The sequence below is a fragment of the Aphelocoma coerulescens genome, chromosome 2, assembly GCF_041296385.1.
Source record: "Aphelocoma coerulescens isolate FSJ_1873_10779 chromosome 2, UR_Acoe_1.0, whole genome shotgun sequence".
NCBI lineage: Eukaryota > Metazoa > Chordata > Aves > Passeriformes > Corvidae > Aphelocoma > Aphelocoma coerulescens.
The window spans coordinates 56,589,793-56,607,423 of NC_091015.1; the positions used below are offsets into that span (position 1 = coordinate 56,589,793).

General features: G+C 39.5%; 1 protein-coding gene across 14 annotated transcripts in view; it reads right to left on the reverse strand.

The window, feature by feature from the left end:
- ELMO1 (engulfment and cell motility 1) overlaps positions 1-17,631 on the reverse strand; it is a 312,095-nt gene that overhangs the window by 51,892 nt on the left and 242,572 nt on the right. The window contains exon 1 of one of the 14 annotated variants that reach the window (XM_069007632.1): positions 11,773-11,987. The exons of the other annotated variants lie outside the window; for them this stretch is intronic. The gene's annotated coding sequence lies outside the window, so the exon portion shown is untranslated. Of the gene's footprint in view, positions 1-11,772; positions 11,988-17,631 lie in introns of those variants that run through there. 14 annotated transcript variants of the gene reach the window in all.

The following is a 17,631-nucleotide window of genomic DNA, read 5'->3' on the forward strand; positions in this document are numbered from 1 at the left end:
GATAATCAGAAAGGAAGTAATGCATACCTAAACAAATGCACATATAATATACAGGGCCCAATTTAGATGCTTTTAAGTCTTAGCCATAGGTGGGAGTGCATTCATGCTGAAAGCGTGGTATTACTGTGGGAACATATTGAAGATACAGATGCTGCCTTAGGCAGCCCTTCTTCCTACACAAATCCTCCTTTGCCAACACTTGGATCAGTCTGCGTGGATGTAAGGTGCTGAGATAGAGTAATGCAGGCTCACACATGCCTCTTATGTCTGCTTCAAGCCTGCCCTGCAACACTCTGCTCCCTAGTTTTTGCCACCAAAGTGGCAAGGTATGTTTTCTCAGGCTGGCTAGTTACTGGGAATGAAGGATAGTAAAATGAAGTTCAAAATGCAAAACTGAGCTAGCTGCAATTTTTCTCCACCCATCTGCAAATGCATTAAGTGGTGGTGTGAGCCAAGACAGAGAATATTAATAACATGAGTGGCAGAGCACATTTGAAATTGCACATGGAAGAATTCAGGTCCTGAGCTCGATGGCTTAATGATATGCTTGAACTGTGGTGCTCTGACAAGAACACGACAACAAAACAACAAAAGCTCTTGCAAATTCCCAGTCATGATTTGTGAAATGCTTAAAATGACCAGAAACAAGAAAAGTGCATACATATTTGTACTTCCTGATGAAGGTATGATGTCCAATCTGCCACATTAAAATAGGCTATCTCTGCATCTACCCTTGTCATACATACTCTAGTTGTCTTTTTTTTTTTTGGTCTTTTTTTTTCTAATATTAGTTTTGCAATGTGATTTTCACTCTTCAGATATCAAACCTACTATCTATAATCTTACCCCTTCTTTCTCAATTGAGCTTTCCAAGACCATTTCTGCAGTTGATGGAATCTGAAAAAGAATGCTGTACTGCACTGCCAAGTAACTGACTTCTTGAGATTTTCACTCATGTATTGTATCTAACACGTCAAAATCTATTCCATAAGTTTTCCAGAAAAATGAGTGCATAACCTCTCTGCCTACTCTACCATCCAACACTTCTGTTTCTGTCAACCACACAGAACACGAGGGAGAACTCTCCAAGGCACTGTCTTGTTTATTTATGCATGTGCTGATCACCTTGCAAGCAAGCAAGATACTTCCACACTGCAAAAACTTGTAGTTTAGGTCAGGCAAACAATACAATGCAACACACTCATGAGGGAAGAGAAATCAAAAGGCTGTGCAGTAGCTCTCTTTGCTCCTAAGACAGAGCTCTTGGTCCTTACTTATTAATTCATATGAATCTCCCTCCTCACATGGGGTATTATAGAAACTGCTGCGTTTTTGTAGAGAAATTGGAGCCCAGCAAATGTCGAACCTCTCAGAAGGCTGAATTGTATGGAGTTCTGCTTGTTCTGACCATAAACTCATTACAAATATTAAAGAGAATAGGTGTCAGTGTATGAAAATATGGAAACTACAGAATACCAGCTATTAAAAAGTGTGCATTTGGGAAAAAAGATGAGGAGAACCCTTGAACCACTGTTCTTGTTCACATTCAGTGTAGCACACACTGTCAACCACCAGTCACCAGAGTACAGCTTTGCCTCCACTGAATCACCTCTCAAAGTCAACAACTAGCCTTTCAAATGGTCAGCTTCCCAAATGTCAAGGAAATATTAAAATTCAGTACGGGCAGAAGATGAGATGCAAATAAATCATTCTTTATTTATCTTCTTTAAGGATTCCTGCTTACTAAACTTGTATTGCTTTCAGTTTCACGAGGAAAGATACCAACTATCACATTCCAGAAGTCAACTAAACATCACTATGTTTCTTGCTACTCTTGAAAAGATTTTGTGGATTGAGCTCACAATTGACATGGATTGCATACAATGGCTTTCTATTGTGTTCTAGGATCCCTGGGAATAATTGTTTGACTCCTCTTTGGACAGCATGAATGGAAAGCACGTGCTGGTTCTGTAGCTGATAGCTGTTTCTTTCTTAGTGATTAGGGTACAAGTGGCTTTTACCTTTTCTCACAGACAGTGAATCTTTTATTCAGAGTCCTTTACATAGCCTGATACCCACTCTAGTGCTCCACACTGCTCCGTCTGGCATATGAAGCAGATTAGCAAACACTCCCTATTTGCAATTTGGAGTTCTGTCTTGCAGTTCTCTGGTCTCTAAGCCCCATGTCCTGACTTTGTGTAGTTTCCCACGGCTGCATAGCCTGAACTCAAACATGGGAGCACATTTCTAAGCTGTTAGCCAACAAAACCACATCAACAGAACTTTGGGGAAACTAAACCTCTGCCCCTAAAAGCATCATGATTACAATTCACCCTCTTAATGAATTATAACCACGACTGGCCTGCTGGGAAATGGAGTGTTTTTCATATCCAAGTTAGCTGAGATGCTGATCTATTTTAAATGTCACTGACCACTAAATAAATCCTGCTGAAGGGCAGCCATCCCCTTGGTAAAAGACCTTCTGCTTTCTTTTTCTTCTCCCAATGAGTGCTCTCATAACTGAAATGAGAGTAGGGGACTGTGCTCCTCCTGGATGCAGCCAGGATAAAAAGCTGCCATAGAAAACATATAACCTGAAACAAGCAGCTAAAGTCTGTAATGATCAAAAGGTCAAATTTTGCAATGTAATTCACCCAGCCATTTTTGTTTGTAAGACTACCAGGAAAATTAAAGGAGTAACACTATCCAGAAAATTAAAGGAATTTATTTGAATGGATTGGTGCCTAAATGCTTTTGGCACATAAACAGCCTGTGAGAAGAATAATTGGGAAGACATAAATGGAAACAGGAGCAAGCAACATTTCAGCTAAATATCAGAAAAATAGTGTCAGGCTGTGGAATTACCTTCCAATATAAATAGAAGAAATAGCCTAGGCTATTTAAAAGTTAGCTGGACAAATCACTTGCTAGTAAGTTCTATGCTCACTAAGAACCCAAAAAGTCTTTTGTCATCCACAGTGGACATAATTCTATCCCGATTACAGATGTAAAACATATTCAGCTTAAGTAAAAATGTAATTCGTTATATTCTACTTTGGGTGCATCACTTACCTAATGGAATGTCTCCTAGGAAAGCAATTTAGTAGTGCAGCCAATAACACTGTCTGCAGTTTAAATGGGACAGAATTAGCATAAATTCAACTTAATAGGGACACATTCAGCTAAGACCAATTGTGCTACATCACAGCAAAATCCTACAACTCTGAAGTTTTATAACCACTACATGACACTACAGGAAAAGCGCATGTATGAAATACCTGACTAACAGAATGGGTGGTTTTAAGTGCAGTGCTGCATTTTTTCATCGCTGTCACTTTCTGTTGCTGTTTGAGGTCTTTTTAAATCTTGTTTTTAATGGCCTGTTCACTTAGTTGGTATGGACACTTATCAGAATGAGCAACTCTGCACGTACTTGTACATACAGTTCTACTACAATACAGAAACGCATGCCTTGTTATCCTCCTGAACTGGAAAAGAGGTGGTAGATGGTTGTTGCACTTCAGCAAATCTCCCAAAGCATTTAGATTCTGAAACAGTTGCTTCTAGTAATCCTCACTATATTGCAGAAAATGACCTTTTCACATATTGCAGATTTTCCTCCTCCTCAGCAAGATGAAAGAGTCAACCAAAACTTAATCTGCCAGCCTGGAGATCTAGACAAATGCTATTGTTTTTTGTAAGTGAAAGAAGAGGTCCAGGCTTTGCTAAAGGGTATGAGCAATCTGTTAAGAATAGATGATCTAGAACCCACAGAAGTATATTACTGCAAGAATGACTCAGGCAGTAATCATCACAACAAACTTATAAATAGCACAGAAAAGTATTAACTCAAAATGACTTCTCACCTCAAAGTCATGGTACAGAGTAAGCCATGTACCATGGAGTTTGTTTAGTCTGTTACCTGTCTCCCATGCCAATTCTTGATGGAAAAGTTCCTCATGTTCTAGGTAATTATAGGAAATTTTTCTTCTGATGTTAGATGTAGACATCCTGCCAGTGGCAGATTGCCTACAGTTAACTTTCAGTTGTCAGGTTGTCAGTTAGTCTAATCTATGTTCCTCTTCCTCAAGAAGACGACAGCCATCAGGTTACTCTATGAATAACTACAGGAGACAGCAATCTGTGATCTCTGTTGGGCTTACTATTGAATGAACCTGCATGTCCACCAGATAAATACCTGATATCCACCGGACAGAATAATATTTAAAGCACCTCCTTGCTCTGGGGAGATCGAAAAGACACTTCATCATCTACCCTGGTTACCCATAGACTGGATGGTTGGCTGCCATATTCCTGAAGAAGAGGAGGTATAATAAGTAGGTTAAATGAGTGAGGGGGAAGGTAGGCAGTTATAAAAGGGATCTGTAGCAGCAACTTAATACCTTCCCACGCGGAACAAGAAATTGTAGCATCAGTGCATAACGTTTAAAAGTTCAGAGTAGTAACTGGAACCATTTAACTGAATCACTAGAAAATCAGAGCAACTAAATAATCAGTTATACAAAAGGATGTATGGGCTCTGTCCCAACCAGTTTCCCCTGGTTGTAATGAGCTTTTGTAAAGTACTGTACTCTGTATTCACCTGTTTCTTTCCATGAATGAAAACTGTAACTCAAAGCACACAGAAACAGGACAGAGGCAACAGATGTCAAATGCCAAAGACCCTGTTCCCCAGTCCATTTTAGGAATATGTGAACTACTCTCCAAGTCTACATATTTGCCACTTAAATTCTGATCGGTTTCTATCTGCTGAGTTTCTATTATCACTTCAGCATTTCGTTTTTCATAATTATTTTCCAGTGTAAGGTGATCAATCTTTAACAGTGTATTTGTATAAAAATTTAATCAGCTCATGATACTTAGATTATGCACTTTAGGACATAATACATGGTAGAGATTTAATTCTTTAAAATCTTTAATTAAATTTAAATTAAAGGTTAAGTCTGAAAAATCAGGGGTTCATCCAGATGTGACCAGAAATACCCTAAAAGCAACTGCTTTTAAAATTGTAAAAATGAAATATTTTCACAATTACTTGGTAGGGAGAGAGAAAGCAAAGTGTGCACATGCACATCTGTATGTGTGGTCATACTTGTGTGAAATGAGAGAATCTTTAAGCCCCCTACCATGAGAATTCTGAACGTATTATTTACTCATCCCTCAAAAAAGTCACATAACCTGGTAAATAGGAAGTTAGACACTCTGGAGAGGAACATGAGGTACCATACTGTGAACTGTATTTAAAAGAAAATATTTTCAACTGTTTCTATTATAAACCAGTTTCCATTATAGTGCTATCAGTATTTTTGGTAAAAGTAATTTAACTGGGAGACGCAGAACTGGAAACAGTACTTGATATTATTATTTGAAATACATTAATTTAACCTGCCTGCTGGCTTTATTCCTGACTGCTACTTGAACTTTAAATAAAACCAAAAATATGTATTTTTTTCTCTCAAAAGTGTAAGGAAGAGTTACCTCCACCCAGGTTTCTCTCAGGCTTCAACCAATTACAGACAACACAGAAATAAGGTATGTCCTTTTGAAAATTCCACACCCCTTGGCCTTGAAATTTCAAGCATGCCAGGTTCCACTATGAAAATTGAGAAAATGATTTTTCCACTTCCAATTAACTCTCAAAAAGAAGTAGTATGAAAAAGAAAGGGGAAGGGGGATGATCTCTGCACTCAAAAGTGTAAGGTCTGCTGACTGCAGCAGGAGAAGTGAATGTTAAAGCTGAGCACCATTCATTTGGCTTCTCATAGAAGCTGGTACACAAGAATCAGCTAAATTGTCTCAGCTCGTGATTTAAATAAAGCTTCACCTATCTGAAATCATGGTCCTGGTAGTTAAAGCCCTCTAGAAGTTAGGACCTGGCTTCTGACAACAGACCACCCCCCATGCCTGAGAAAGAGTATGATCAAGAGATAAAGTGAGGCCAGAGGACACTGATGGCAGCCATCCATCTGGAGAGGTTATTGAAAACAGCAGGTTTTTCAGGATGTCCTAAAAATCCGTGTACTAGCACCTCAGTGCCTTGAAAAAAAGCTGTACTCTAAACAAAGAGGAAAAGAAAAGCTGAAATAAATGCCTGGTCACCTGTTGACCTCTCCATGCAGCAGCACCAAAGAAAGCCTTTGGGACTTACGTATGGCTATATAACTTACTGTTCGAGGAGTTCTGCAATCATTATACTTAGAATGGAAAAGAAAAAAAACTGAGCTGCACATTTTCCTGTGAACAAAGGGACAGAAGTTTTCTGCACCTGGGTGATAACTTACATTGGTTACCAGCCATGCTAAAATTCCTATTAGATGCCTCTCACCTGAAACTTTTATTAAGTAATGTTTGCTGAGGACCCATATTGCTGTTCAAATACATTTTTCCCACTGCCTTTCCTAATGTTTTCAGTCTTTAACTGAAGGCCTTCAAGTCACTGTCTTCTTGTAGAGAAAAAATGCCTCCCTGAAAGCCTTCAAATGCTGCACCCAGGATAAAAATAAGTAGAGCAGCTGAACATACCTATCAAATCCATGACATGCAAATTCAAACAAACCTAAACTTAAGCAGACAAACAAATGCATGCCAATCTGCGTGAAACACTCACTGGATTGTTCAGATGGTGCCTTTACACTACAAATATTGCCCCCCCAGACTTCACACAGAAAAAGGAAAGCTATTAAAAATTCAAAGGAAAGCTAGGTTTGTTTTTCCCAGCTGATGGATTTGTTGAAAAAGTGACCTTTTAGCTCAGTTTCCCAGAGCTGTGAACATTTTTTTCATGCTGTTGATGTATGTGCCAATTTAAAGTAAGTTATACACAGTAGGTGTTTCTAGAAATATTAAAATCTCAGAGCTCAGTTGGACAGCTATTTGAAAACAGATTGATGAAGGACAAAGAGACATTGCTAGTTCCTCCCCTAGAAGGGCACTCTTTTTTTTAAAAAATTATATATCACTATCAAGACTTTCTAAGACATAATGGAATCAAACTATCATATTGGTTTCAATATTAAATATCTTCAATAATTCTTTTCTTTCATGTCACGCTCCCAGTACAAGTGCCTAGACAAACTGTGCAACAAACTACTTTAAAACAAGCAGAAGATGTTTGTCTTGGTTTAGGTAAGCTTTCTCAAAAATCTGTTTACCTTGGCAGTAATTTTCAGTGAGACAAACTATTGCGCTGAGTCCTGCAGGCTTATATCCACCTATTGAACTGCAAAGAGCATTAGTCTTAATTGAGGCCACATATGTACATTTCCCTCAACATATCAAAACAGCACAGCTATCAGGGAGAGAAAGGCCATCATGAAGGAGACGTTTTTTTTTGCAGGCATTTCTTGGAGGTCAGAGTCTTCAGAAGAACACTAAGAATCTGAAGATAGATGCATAAAGACTTAGCCTGACTTTCTGGAGCATCCAGAGAAAGTCAGCTTCTGAGCATGCTTTGTTAACTGCCAAAATTTGATTAAAAAACCCCCTTTTGAAACACAAAGAGACTGTAGGATGCAACTTCAAGTCGCATAATCTCATCCATAAGCTTCTATATCAAATACTCAGATAATGTAAGAGCAGACACCATATTTGCCCTTTGTGTACTTTTCAAATAACTTGATGTATCAGACACTGTGCCTAAATATTTTCTTTTTTCTTCTGATGAAAGAAGTGTTTTTCTTCTTTGGGATTTTGTTAGGATTCAGCTGAAGATTTGTATCTCAGGATTTTCCTTATGTATATAAAAAAGACCAAAAACTATGTGAAAAAGAGGTCAACCCATATCAATGTTTCTGTCATTCATTATCCAGATATAGGGCGAGAGCACACTACACACAAGAAATGTAGGTCAAAGACTCATCACTGCACATGCTAACAAAATAAACCATAATCATGTTCCATTTACATAGTTTAATCTTCTTTCTTTCAGAAAAACAAGCCACAAATAGGGCACTAGAGTCAGTCCGGGATTTTAATCTGCACAACTAAGTAACTTATTATGCAGCATTGTGGCAGCATGGAGTACTTTAGGGAAGGAATTAAGTTTTAAATAATGGAACTCAGCAATATCCAAAACAGGTGGTTTTTATGCTGGAATGAAAAAAGGGGCAAGATTTCTCCTTGCCGATGATATGCAGGATACTGCATTTCGTAAAACAATCTGGTGAATATGAAGCCAAACAAAAAAAGAGCTTTGTCCAAGTAATGAACATATAGTAAATATTATCTGCATATTGCAAAGTACATATGAAAAATGTTTCTGTAATTAAATTTTAAAAAGGCAGTGGAACGTTCTTTATCCTCTTCTTCTCATTTGTGATGTAACAAATGGGTATAAAAAGTAAAAATAGCCATTTTTCATCTCCAACCAGGCGAAAGCTCATCTCTCAGTTCTGCTGTTGCTGTGCCCATGGCAACATTTACCAATACATAGGCAGATTAGTGATTAACCTAGGAAAACATTAGCTTACTGTAATGCATGACATGTTTCGACAGAGAGATGAAAACTCATTGGCCCAAGAAAATACTACAGAGGATGTACAGGTCTGTTGTAAATTCATGTACAATACAGCATATATATGTAGACTCAGTACACAGCGCAATTAAAACATTAATGCATGCAATATGTTTGCTTCAATTATCAATGGATGACATTTGCAAATTTTTCAATTGGCAATTTAGACATTCCCTTTAATTGTGACAGTTTGAGTTGAAATCATACACAATGAACATTATCCCTTTTTTTCCCTCTCTTAGTTATTCTGGTCTCACAGTCATAAACTAGGAGCAACTTTCATGACTTGAAGAAGGAACATAATGCTGAATAAAAATCACATTAATTAAAATCTAATAACTGCTCAGCACTAGCATAGGCATATATATTGTGGAAAGGCTTTTAAAATTCTTTAGGTAACTACATTGAGCACAGAGGTTCATTTCTACCTTTTAATTTTATTCAGTGTTTTTCTCCAACGTTTTAGAGGCTCCTATCAGCCTTAGTGTTGTAATTCCAAACAAACTCTGTTATAGCTATTACAATAACATTGCATCCAATGCTGCTGGTTCTGTATTGTCAATTAACATCTATTAGAAAACACAAACTCATCTACTAAAAAAAGAAACCAAAAAGCATCTCAGAGAAGGTTGCAAGTATCAGGCAGGTTGTTACCCATGTAAACAGTCCACATCACCAGCCACAGAGTTATTAGTATTAGTATCAGCTGAAGCTTTGACTGGCTGCTGGGAACACTTTTGATGTTTTCTTTGAACATGTAACTCTTCCCTCTCTTCCCCCAGGTCAGGTTTAAGAAAAAAGACAGCAATATCAGTACAGTGGAAATGTCTCAAACTGTACTTCAAATGAGAGAGCAAGGAAATGGTAGCTCAGGTCACTAATGTACAAGATCACGAGTGTAAGGCAGTGACAAGTGGCATCTCTTTGCATTATGTTCTTACAGGATGCCCTTCCCCCCCCCCTCCTTTTCTAAGCAGACCTACCTACATATAGGTATTTTATTCCTCTGTCAAATCTCTGACATGAGAAATGATATTTCAAAACAGAGAATGGACTCTGTTTTCGGAGACAGCTTGAAATTAGGTATTTATAGTAAAACAACATATTTATGTAACGAGAGAGAAAAATCTAACAAAAAGCTTGAAATGTATTCAGCATTGGAACCTTTAGCACATCATATTCAGCTCAGTTGGTAGTTTGCATACCATTACATGCATCAAGCTGCCAAAGATAAAGAATTCAGCATCTAGACTCACAAAGCTCTGGAAAAGCTGGTGGTGATGGGGGTAGGACATGGGTACCTCAGTGTCAGTGTAAGTTGTGTGGGACTCAGCTACGACCACAATGGGCAACAGCCACACACACACACACGCACGCACGCACAACAAGCTTGTTGACCTAAAATCATAGAAACTCCTGAGTTGAAAAGGACCCTCAAAGATCACAGAGTCCAGCTTCTGGCCTTGCACAGGACAGGCCCAAAAGTCACCCCACGTGCCTGAGAACATTGTCCAAACACTTCCTGATCTGTACTTGTATTTGTCTGTTAACTGACCTATGCGTCAGAAGGCAAGATTCTTTCTGCCTGTTAGCTCAGCTCACCAAGGCAGAAGTTTAATATAGGGAAAGAACAGCTTTGGATGGAACAATGTAACTTCTTCTACAAGATACACATGAGATACCTTACTCAATACTTAAAAAAGCTTTACAAAAATAAAGACAATAGTTGCAGACTTTCTAGAAATGGCTGGCATCTAGCTCCTTCAACCCAGCAACACTCAGTAACTCTGACAGAAGTCTCTTATTGACAATTTCTTATGCCCTACTTCTTATAAATTATCCAGTCTGCATAGAGTTATTATGTTTGTACTTTGTGCAATAGTTAAAGTAATGCCAATTATCTAAAAAAATTCTGTGGTCTGTTTCACAGCCTTGTTGTTTCGCATTCTCCTTTAAAAGATTCTTGGTCTATCTTGAGAAAAATCCCCGCTCATTTGGCAACTCTCATTTTTTTCCAATATCAAGACAGAATCATGTCAAACCTGAAATTTATGTAAGCACATAACTCTTGATTTATAATTTTCGTAGACTGAATTGTCTTTTCCTGTAATCATTTAAAACTCAGGCAGAAACAGGACTAATGAACAGACCCAGGCCTCCATCCAGGCGAGCACTCAAAGACACCACTAACTCAAAGGCACCACTCAGGAACTCTGCTGAAAATCATGGGCCAGCTCTCTTGCTCTGGACTTCATAGCCAGCTCATGGGAACTGAAACACAGCTTGCACCACCCAAAGTCCACAAAACAAACAAATAAATTTCAAAAAATCCCAACATAACCGCCTATTTCAACTGGTCTGGATACCTACTTATTAAATTTTTTGCCATTTTAGTTAATTAATTGTAACTAGATGCTCTTTAAGGTCCCTTCCTAAAACTATTCTGTGATTCTATGCAAGTGTAAAAAAATAAAAACCAAAAAAACCCCAAACCTGAACAACCACAGAACCAAACAAATCAAACAAAAAACTCCAGAGCTACCAAATGGGACAAAATGACAACCAAAATCTGCACCCAGTAACTCTGTGCAAAATCCCTGATGCAGTGGTAGCACAGAGGCACTTTCATTGCCTGGGCTGATTGTGTAACTACACAGAAATTACACAGAAAACCAGCAGAAAAATGCCCTCAAATGGCGTACACTGTATCTGCCCCAGGAGATGCACAGTTCTGCTACTGATGAGTCGTTGGAGCAAATCTGCACCAAAGGCAAACATTTTAATGGAACTGAGGTTATGAAGTCTTTTTAAGCTGTTCCTTTAAAAAGCAATTCTAGATATTATGCCTGCAAATCAACATTTTCGTTAATGAGACAGTGGTTGCACTGGCTGACTCTACTGTCTGAAAATCATAATCCTGAGATTTAGACTGCACTCAAATGGGTCATAAAAACCCAAAAACTAATCATGACAATTTTAGGTGTTTGCCTATTTGGCTGGTATTTATTTATAAGTCACCTCCAGCTGCTCGGGATTTTTGGCAGAACCACCATTTGCATGTAAAGCCAGTTCTACTCCTAGCACCAATTCTACTCCTCAATTCTAACCTCAGCCTGTTACTGCTCATCATGTGCAAACTCTATATTGTCTCCTCATAAGCTTTTCCTCCCCTTCAAGCTCCCGCTATGGTCTCTGGGACCACTCTCTGTAAACAACTCTGGTGAGCTCTCTTAAGTTACCTGATACAGACTAAGGTTCTTGCTGGTGTTTCAAATACATGTATGCAGCATTCTTTACTGTTACTCTTTGCTCTTGTTCATTTACTCTTCGTTGTTTTGGCAGCTTTTTCTTTCAAATAATTTCTTTTGGGCTCTTAATCTTCATCTCCACTTGCCAAAGAAAAATGGTGAACAAGGCACGCAGCTCTCAGCAGGAGCAGCAGCAACACTCAGAACGAGAAGAACAGCAAAACTGACAGCTGTGCTTTTCTGCACTGAGCACAGTGGGTAAATCAATACCCCGGCAGCCCTGCTGCCATCTGTGGAGTTTCTGAAGCAGACTGGTTATTTATAGAAACTTGTTTGCACAAAGCCAATATTTACCTGTCGGGGCTGTCAAAATTTGCAATCCATCTTTGCTGTTACCCTGCTGTTTTTCATGTCAATAGTGGAATTTTCCAAAAGAAAATACTGTACTGTCTCCCCCCACCATAAACGTTCCCTTCGTGCAAGGGTTGGTTACGTTAATTGTTGCAGCAGGAATGCATCTGCTTTCCATGGGGCCTTGGGGATCCTCCAGAATGCAGGAAAACTATAGGGATGTCAAACCTAAAGAGCCTATTTTTCTCTCTTGTTCCAGTAGCAGCAGCACGGCATCTCCCTGCCAAGGCCGAGCTGAGATTTAATGTTACAAAAAAACAATCATTCCCACTCTGCAAACTGAAAAGGTTTTTTCTTTTGGAATGTTTGGCTGTTGCTGTTACTGTTGTAACCATAACCATTATTTTCAAGCAGGCAAGAAGTTTTCATGCGAAATTTCAGTGTATTTGCCTTTAAAACTGAACTCAAATTCTACGCCAAAAATTAAGTGCATGGGTGGTCTCAATCCTGACTCCTTGCAGACTGACATTTACATCACCAACCTACAGGCACGTCCGAAGGAAACAAGAAGGAGGAGCAGACTTTCGGTTTCTGTCCCAGTTTCTTCAGGTCAGAGACTGGGCTGCACTACCAGGGCAGTGTGAGGTACTGGGGATGGCTTCTGCCAGTACCTTCGGGTGGCTATTCAAAGGCTGTCACTAACTAGAACTGGCCTCACAGAGCTTTCAGTTGTCAATTTTCTGAAAATAAGAGTTCTTGGTAATGAAGTCCTATTGAAAATTGCAATAAAACCCAGTGTCATAAAGCTGTACCATTTTTCATTTCAATGAAAGAGTGTATTTGCTGCTGTAAATCACCCAGAGGCTCAGGGTGCAAAGCCAGCTCCTGAGGGCACCCAGGGTTTAGCTCTGAGATACCATCACCCAATGGGGCAGCACCTGGCCACACCACTGGCCAGCAATCTGTGCGTCCCTGCAGGACAGGGCTGGGGAAAGCAGGGCAGGACTTAAAGCAGAGCAGGGCTTAAAGTAGGACCAGTAGAAGCATTCTTCAATAAGTGGTTCAGAGAATTAAGGATTAAATTATTCTGCCAGATGAAGAATGGATTCTGTGATCTGCACAGCAAATAGCAGTGGAAATAGGACAGTGCTTAAATACAAGCCAGTCTGGAAGCCATCGTAAAGACATGGGGAACAGGTGAATAAGGACACTGAAGAGAAGCAGAAAATCTTTTAGATTTGCTTTTGTTTGTTTTAATATTAATTACTGAGCCCTATGACTTAAACAGCTTCCTAGCCTTTGGCTAAGAAACAGCATAGAGCCAGAAAATGGGACAGGGAAATTTCTCATTCTTGTTTTCTCCACTGAGACTCACTCTTTTATATAATGTGGTTTCAGATGGTTTTTGAATATTATTTAAAGAGGATGTCAAAGCAACAACAAAGTAATTCTTCCTCTTAGATAAGGTCCACAAACTCCCCCCGGGGTAAGTATTAGAGAGCCTGCAGGAAAACTGCTTGTTAGACAAATGGAGCCACAGATGTGACTTTCATCTGGTGTACAAAGCAAGGATGTTACATACAAGGCAGAGATAACCAATTATGAAAAGTACTATTTTTAAAACAGACTTTCCTCCAAAACAAAAGTCTCCTAGATTTTTCTTTTTTTTTTTTTTTTTTTTGGGGGGGGGTGGGGTGAGAATTTTCTAGTCTTGTCGCCTGCACTAGCAATTAACATTAAATTTTTTGAGAGCTGGTAATTCTCAGGATCTCACAAATTCAATCTGCTGGTGACAAATGCTTTTGTCATTTGTGCACTATATCCACAACTGTGTAATTCTTTTCCTTAGCATATGCATCTGAAACATACTATGGAACCTCCAGGGCTCAGAGTTCTCCTGCACTCAGATTTATCCATAGCCAGAACACGGTACTTTTCACTGCACTTCATTATTAACCAAGTTTTGTATTTGTAATATTAAGGCTTCTATTGTGCTTTGCCAGATGTAGTCTATGCCTTGTTGATTAGATAAATGTTTGTCCTATCCTACCAGAAAGCAAACAGTGTCCCTATCCCAAAAGTCTTTGCTGGTAAAGCCATGCCTCTTTTATTAAGCTTTGACAGGTCTCACAGCAACAAGAACACTCAACCAAAAGAAGAGAAACCTCATGAAAATTGCAGTGGGAAAGCAGTGGCTGAATCTAAGTACTAGACTGGAGCTCAACATGTCCATGAATACCCAGAAATTCTCCTTAACTACCTATAGCACAGTATTACCAATTTTCACTACTTGACTAAAGGTTAGTTAAAAACTTGACAAAAACCACAGTCTGAAGGTTCATTTCTCACTTTAAATACCAAAAAACAACTGAAAGGCAGCCATCCCTTTAATTTATGCTGCATTTAGGTTGCATATATCTAATTGCTGACTGCCACAGGTCCCTTTGTATGACCTTGGACACATAATTTAATCATTCCATGTGTTCATTCTCCTTTTGTCTTACTCTCCAGCACTGAAGACTGGCAACTACCACATCTAAGAGAATAAAGAGAGGAAACTAATGCTATAGGTAGTATTAGTATCTCTCATGCACATGTTGCTTCCACTCAGGGTGTAAACCAATGCCACTTTGGGATACAAGATCCAGGAGGGCAACTGAAAATGTGGGGTACTTTTGCTTTCCTCTGAATTACCCAAGAACTTAATCAAAGAAATGCAACTTTGAGATACTATTTGTTTAAGAAATGAAATCCTGAGATAAGCAATCGCCTTGATTTATACTACGGCACATTACACAGGCACTTAGTTCTCCAAAAGGATCCACGTGGCTTAGAGGGCACTGGGAAATGTTGTGTCCTGAAGCATGCAGCAAGACAGATGGAATAGGAGTTTAATGGTGTCCTCTGCTCTAATGTCCATTACTGAATTCCAGGAACGGGACCAGGATGACCCAAGTGATCCTTTTCAGTTCAGCGTTCATTAGTCTTTCCCTCGTGAGTATGATTTGAAAGAAAAAAAGCAAAAGAGCTGATTTCAGCCCTCAGCTAGTGTGATTAGGATAATGAGAAAGAGACTATTTTACAAAGCAATTCACGGATTCTTTCCTTCAAATTTCGGAATGCAGCTGGTTTCAAACTCCCAGCTGGCAAAGAGGGGACTTCTCACCGTAAGTACTCTGCTTAATCTGGGGACTTCTCAATCAGACATAGATGAAGCAGTGACATGATTATAGGCCTTGGTCAAGTGTTGCAATGCAAGATGATTTATACTAATCAGCATTCTCTAGAATCAGTGCAAAACAAATCCAACACAACTACAGACTTTGAAAGAAGTCTTAGCCACCACGCTTCCTTTTGTCTGAAAATACCATCTTGACAGATGTTAGCCAAGTAATCAGACATTTACATGTAGCACACAACACAGCCTGGCCATCAGAAACATCAGCGGCATCTGTTAAACACCGTCTGTAAACTCCCTCTTGGTGTTCACAGGTTGGTTTTGAGCAGAAGGAAAGCTTAACATTTCTCAAATTTCAGTGCAGTGGTGCTCTCCATACCTCTAGAGATTTCCAAGCTGTCAGAAGCCATCCACTGTTATCCATGACAAAAAAACCCCATCTCTGCTCTACTGAACACTGAAATGAAATGCTTATGCTAAGACAGATGTGGAAGTCTCCTGATTTGTGAAGGAATAAACATGGGCTAATATACATGGGCTATTTTAAATCCAGATTAAGCAGCAATTTACAGACAATTTAGAGGGCTAAAGAAGAAAAAGGGGATGGGGGAGGTAGATTTGGCTGGCTCCAGCTTTCATGGCACTGTGGCATAGAAACTAGGTGCTTTCTTGCTGTGATCTCATGATGGCAACTTCTCTTTCTCTCTCAAGTCTATGACGCCTCAGAGCAAAGTACCAGCCTCTATTTGGCCACTGTGTTTTATCTGCACACTGGCATATATAAAGAAGGATGTGAGAAAACAATAGAAGAAAGCTAGAAAAGTGTGAAAGAGAGAGAGAGAGAGAAGGAGAGAGAGAGAGAGAGAAGGAGAGAGAGAGAGAGAAGGAGAGAGAGAGAGAGAAGGAGAGAGAGAGAGAGAAGGAGAGAGAGAGAGAGAAGGAGAGAGAGAGAGAGAGAGAGAAGGAGAGAGAGAGAGAGAGAGAGAAGGAGAGAGAGAGAGAGAGAGAGAAGGAGAGAGAGAGAGAGAGAGAGAAGGAGAGAGAGAGAGAGAAGGAGAGAGAGAGAGAGAAGGAGAGAGAGAGAAGGAGAGAGAGAGAAGGAGAAGGAGAGAAGGAGAAGGAGAGAAAGAGAAGGAGAGAAAGAGAAGGAGAGAAAGAGAAGGAGAGAAAGAGAAGGAGAGAAAGAGAAGGAGAGAAAGAGAAGGAGAGAAAGAGAAGGAGAGAAAGAGAAGGAGAGAGAGAGAAAGAGAAGGAGAGAGAGAGAAAGAGAAGGAGAGAGAGAGAAAGAGAAGGAGAGAGAGAGAGAGAGAGAGAAGGAGAGAGAGAGAGAGAAGGAGAGAGAGAGAGAAAATTTACTGCAGTCAAAATTCTCAGAATAATGGGGTGACTTTGGACCAGATTTCAGTTTGTCTCTCACACTGGATAAAAAGCCAGGTTTCAGACCCCATGGTACTGTTCATGGACACTGATGTATTGAAAATGTTAAAGATAAAAGCATCTGTTTTGAGACCTTTTAAAAACATAACACATAGGAACTGGAACAGACATTTTGGTCTGCCTACCCGGTATCAAATTCCAGATGACCACATGGTTTAATGCCTCGCATTCACCAACAGCAAAAAAGGCTCTGCCTTACTAGCCAAATGCAAGTTGTGCCTATGGCTCCAAAAAGGAATCCAAATTGTTCCTCACATCATAAACCATGCCCACGCCAGTTCTATCAGAACATGAGCCTTTTTGCTCACAAACATGATCAAGGTCATTAAGATCCCCTCATTAGCAGAATTTTCTACTGTCTGCATCGGCATGGATGGGCTGAGAGAGCGCAGATGCTGGAATCTCCTTTATTCTGCACAGGAGAGTACATAAGCCTGGGGAATGTTGAAGGTGTTTTTAATTAATGCAACATAAATAAAATTGCCTGAAAACATAGTGAGGAATAGAGGCTCAGCCTTCTGTAGGTCAAACCCAAAGGCTACATCCGTACCATAGGACAACTTCATTATCCTCAGCTGAGCTGCACAAGGGATTAATTTAACCCTCAGAAAAGGGTCAAGAGAAACTGGGAGAGGAACAGAATAACCCATTAAAAAGAGCTATAAGAATACATGTTGATAGAGTTTAGTTCAAATTCCTCCTTACAGCTGCTGTTTTTCGTGCAAGCAGGTACACAGAGTAACATCACCATTTCTATTTTGCTCCATCTGCTGTTGTCAGAGCCCTTTCTTCTATTATATATTCTCAAATGGTTTTTAATTTAAATCATTTATGTTTTCAAAACCCTAAGATCTGGTGAAGTACTGAGGCTTGTTCACCTGTCT